Source organism: Impatiens glandulifera, chromosome 1, assembly GCF_907164915.1.
Source record: "Impatiens glandulifera chromosome 1, dImpGla2.1, whole genome shotgun sequence".
NCBI classification, from domain to species: Eukaryota; Viridiplantae; Streptophyta; class Magnoliopsida; order Ericales; family Balsaminaceae; genus Impatiens; species Impatiens glandulifera.
The window spans coordinates 52,917,624-52,923,623 of record NC_061862.1 but is presented as its reverse complement, the minus strand read 5'-3'; positions in this window follow the sequence as shown (position 1 = coordinate 52,923,623).

Genomic DNA, 6,000 nt, shown 5'->3' with positions numbered 1-6,000 from the left:
TAAAAAGAAGAAAATTGGACTGAGCTTGCAACTTCAAAGATTTTTAGACCAATCAATTTAATATCTTCATTTATAAATATTTGGCCAAACCCGTGTTAGTATTCTTGTCTTTAAATTAACAGAAAATATATAAGAGAAAATGTTACAAATAAATCAAATAAAATCACCAGAATACAATGTTGATACGAGACATGTGTTATACACATTTCCTTTAAAATAGTTACATCGTCTCCCGTTTGTGCTAAAATTTATCGTAGATGCCTGTCTCCCAGGGTACAACGAATCTAGTAGTGATTCTACACTAGAATCACTACGCAAAGAACTTGACTAACGTACATAGACTATCACCAAGTTTCAGTGAAAAAAATGTCAAGTGAAGAACTCGAAAAATACTCACAAATAACACTCACAAAGATAATGAAATAACTCTTGAATTCTAGAGTGAGAAATGATAAGATGACATGTTGATAGAAATTAAAGTAAATGGATATATATAGCGGGAAATTAAACTCATCATCCATCAATTCTTTAATCCAACGACCACTAATCCATCATCCAACGACTACATTTTTCATCTTCACATAGTTTTAACTGCTACTAACAATACTTATCATAACAGTTGATAGAAGCAATAAACTCATAACTGTTACAATGACAATTAACAATATGGAATGCATTCAATATTTATTAATAGTCTCATTCAATGAATTAATGTTAATTAAATAATTAATAATTCACTTTTATTTGGATTACATTTTACCTTAATTAATATTTGAATTTGGTGTGAATTTCATTTTATTAATTTAATTCTAACAATTCTCCACATTTATGAAAATTGAAAGATTAACCCGGTGAAATGTTCAACAGTTAATTCTACATAGGATAGGTATGTGTACGTAACTCTTTGAACCTTCCCTTATGAAAGTATATATAACTTTACTAGCCGATTAATAGACTCGATGCTCTTGAACTATTTTGTCATTTGTGTAAACGATTATACACTTTCACATAAAATTATCCATAATACATGTCAAACTCTCATGGTTGTGTCTGTTTTGTCCATGGAACACTCGCATTATTCTGTGAGAGGGTCTATAATTGAGCCGTACAATTTCTTCGAAGTGTCTCGAACCTAGGATCTTAGGGTTAATATCCATCTCTTATTGCCGCAAGGCTAGAAGAGGGGATACATCGTCAAAATATATAATATTTCATTATAGGATTAATCCTCAACAATAATATTCTTCCAAGTTAGTACAATTAGGTTGTCCTATTGAACATAGTTCTTGAAATATTTAGTCTACATAGGTTGAGTTTTCCTTCATACAAACTTATAGTAAGCTAATGTCTTATAAAGACTTCAAACTAATTCTCTATTCAATAATTTGGTTAGTGGATCTACAATGTTATCTTTAACTTGCATAGTCAAATTTGATAACTCTATTAGAGAGTATAGTCTAATGACATTATTTCTAAGACATGTATGTCTAGACTTGTCATTGACTCTAAGTTTGTCTAATTTCGAATTACTATCACAATAATTAGAAATTTCTATTGGTAAATTCTTAGATAATCTCGTAGCTTCTTCTAATAAAAAGCATAGTCATTCGTACATGCTCACCGTTTAAACATTTTTTTATGAAAATATTAATTACTTGACTAACTAATAGCCAAAATGTTTTTGAACTATTCTGCATTCGTGTAAACAAATACATATTTTTTTCATAAAAATATTTTATTTTTCGACATAAGTCAAAATTATAGATTATAACGTTTAATTTATCAATCATAATTTTCTTAAAAGATTTTCATACGTAGATTGCACTTTCAAGTGTAAACAAATTCACTTGTAGGCGTAAAGTCTTTCATTTAATAATATCAATATATCATTTGATGACAACATGATATTTCATGTAGTGTAATTCACATCTTTAATGGATTTATTTATTTTTATCGTAATTTTCACCGATAAAAATATCGTACAAAAGACATGTAATAAAATAATTTTTATTTTCTTTATGATATATATAATTGTCACATCCACTTTTAATGAAAGCATGATCAAATTTTTATATCATAATTATAAAATTTGTTATAAGTCATACAAAGACTTTACAAGACAATTTTTCTTATTTATTTCAAAAATCTATTTTAAAGATATTTGTTCTTTAGGTTAATTTGTATGAAAATAATGTTAAAGAAAAGACGCGTCTTTTGATTTCAAGTGTAAACAAATTCACTTGTAGGCGTAAAGTCTTTCATTTAATAATATCAATATATCATTTGATGACAACATGATATTTCATGTAGTGTATAATTCACATCTTTAATGAATTTATTTATTTTTATCGTAATTTTCACCGATAAAAATATCGTACAAAAGACATGAAATAAAATAATTTTTATTTTCTTCATGATATATATAATTGTCATATTCACTTTTAATCAAAGCATGATCAAATTTTCATATCATAATTATAAAATTTGTTATAAGTCATACAAAGACTTTACAAGAAAATTTTTCTTATTTATTTCAAAAATCTATTTTAAAGATATTTGTTCTTTAGGTTAATTTGTATGAAAATAATGTTAAAGAAAAGACGTGTCTTTTGTTTTCAAACCCTTAAATTTGTAATATTAAATTGAGCATCAACTAAGAAAATATAAACAATATATTTTATTGTTATATTAAGTTGATCAACTTTATCTTTATTAAATAGCATATTTCTCAAATAATATATTATCATTGTATTTATCATAATATACATAATAATACTTTTTGTTATTATCAATAAAAATATTTGCCTCACATTCATGTTGGTACCTTTTTAAATCACACACATTTATATGATTTAAATTAATGGTTCTCTAATCAAGAAATTGTCACAAAATTTAAAAAAAAAAAATTAATTTGTTATACTTATCATGAATAAAGATATCTATATTATAAATATTTAATTGAATGAAACATAATTTCTATATAAAAGATTAAAATGTTTATTCATATAAAAATTAATCTGCACATAATCTCTACATAAGAAATTATAATATTTAATCAATTAAAATATTTATTTCATCACATTATTTCTATAAAAGAAATTATAATATTTAATCAAATAAATATGCATCATTTTACATGATTTCTACAAAAGAAATCATATTGTTTCAAGCATCTTTGGCCGAAGCCGCTTAAACATTTATTTTCGATTGCACATTTTCATACCGAAATATCTGCACATTTGCCACATTATTTTTCAAATCAAACACAACATTTTTCTTGTAATTATTAGATTTCAAAAGCATCAAATAAAAAGTTTTCATTATGAAATTGAACAATATATATCAAATATATAATCGAATAACTTAGAAACATGATCAAACAAATGATATGTCATATATATATATATATATTATAATTACTTCATATATCATTAAGAAAATACCTTTATAAAATACATCAATATTTAATTATTATATTGACAATTTATCTTTAATTAAATACAAAATAACTAATTATTATAAACAATATTTTTTAGAATTAAAGGAGAACTAACATGATACCCCACAGTCATGGATCCCCACTTAAATTTAAAGCGCTTTCAGATGAAATCGAATACATGGCATTTTGGTATATTAAGCCGACTCTTACCACAAAGCTATCTTGGTTGGGTTAAATAAATAATTCTTAATGTCATCAATTCGTCATTTTCTTAATTAATGATATAACTTTTAATTTTCCATAGAAGTTTTTTAAGACTAAAAGACACATAATTTTATAAAAAATTTCAGAATTGTCTATTAAAATAAAATAGATATATAATAGTCATTATCCACATATGTATACAAATAACTAGTTAATCATACTTATTATGAATTAACACAAGTTATCATATTATTAGATAATATGAATGTTATATATATAAGCAATCACTTAGAAACACAATATATAACTACAAATGTACTTCATGTCTTAATCACAACAATTACATTATTGTGCTTTGAACGATAATCCACGTGAAGCAATAATTCTCAAAACAAATTTGGGTGGATCGTTTTCACTAAGATAATTTTGCAAAGATAATTTTGACTTACATTTGAACACATGAATATAATGAGTTTTGACACAAATGACATTTATTATATGTCATCTAATGATTAATCACAAAACTTCTATAAAAGAAATTTAAATACTTCAAAATATCAATGACAAAGTCATTTTAGCAAATTAAATTTCTACATAAGAAATTGTTAAATGCCCCAATTCATTTCATAATTTATATACAAGAAATTAGAATGATTCCAACATCCATGAATAAAATCATTTTAACCAATCGGATTTCTTAATAAGAAACTATTAACGCCCCTCATTCATCTCATAATTTCTACACAAAGAAATTGAAATGATTTCAACATCAATGACTAAAGTCATTTTAACTGTAATGCTATATAAACTGAACTATAACGTTTTTTTTTGAAAATGTCAACTTTTATTAAAAAGAACGCAAAATATATTCAAACGTTACAAAAAGTAAGGAAATAACAAAATAATAAATAAGAAAACAACATATTAATTTTAAATGCCAATAAGATCGAAAAATTATCATCCCTTACAAGCCTCTCTTTTATGGAATGAGACGAACGCGTGTAACATATATTTTTTGAGACGCTCGTATCCATAATTTTTTTTCAAAAACTCTTCTATTTCTTTCTTTCTAGATTGTCCACCAGATGATGAGGGGAATTAGTTTTCAATCGTCCATGTAGAATTATCTTAGAAGGAAACAATTTCAAGAATGGAATGCTATCAGTAGAAAATCAATGAGAATAATTGATTTGCTACTTGATTGAAGATTTACTGTTGATTGTCAAATCAATTATAATTGATTTGATTTTTATTTTATTTATAGATTTTATTTTTATTTTATTGATATGTAATTTTCACTATTTAAGCACTAGACTTCTTATGTAATACTAAAGAAAATACAATCAATAAAATATTATTTTCCCTCTATCAAAATCCTACATGATATCAAAACTAAAATTTTGTTCTTGAGCTACAAATTTAGTATTCGCTGCCTCCATCAATGGTTACCTTAGTCATTAATGGAGGACTTTAATCATTATTATTATTATTATATTTTTTTAATAATGCTCTATTAATTATTATTATTATTATTTTTATTTTTTTTCGAGAGAATATTTTATTCATCATCAAATTCTAGTGAAACTTCGGCAATTCAAAGCCTTTTCACTGCCATCCAGCGATATTTCGGCGTTTCAAGCCAACTCGCTGTCATCAAATTCTAGTGAAACTTCGGTAATTCAAAGTCTTTTCACTGCCATTCAGCGACACTCCGGCGATTCGAACGTCACTCGCTGTCATCAAATTCCAATGAAACTTTGGCAATTCAAAGCCTTTTCACTGCCATTCAACGACACTCTGGCGATTCAAACATCACTCGATGTCATCAATATCAAGTGAAACTTAGGCAATTCAAAGCCTTTTCACTGTCATTTCATCCCATCGACAACACCCTCTTCAACCTCTTCTCAAGGCTCTATTGCACCCCTCTACGTTACATCCCACAATTAGGTGGCTGACATACTCACCAAGGCGATTCGAGGAAGTATGTGGCAAGTTAGGCAATCTCAATGAAGAATAATGTGATCAATGAATTTTTCACTCTTCAAACAAATGTTGCATCTGCTAGTGAGATGAAATCTTTTTTTTTCCAGTTTGTTAGATGTCTAGACTCCTCCATTGATAGCTTACCAACCAAAAAATGAGATTTTTAATAGAATTTTTTTTATTTCTACACCTCTTTCCAAGGAAATTGGGATGGAGTTTTTTGGAGAGACGCATGATAAATGTAGTTAATTTTAAAATCGGGAGAGTCGGACAAAAAAAACTTGTCGTAGGTCTCTAGGTCAATCAAAATATTGATAAGAACATTTATGAGGAGATTTCGTATCTCCTCCTCTTCGGTGGAAAGTCGTCTA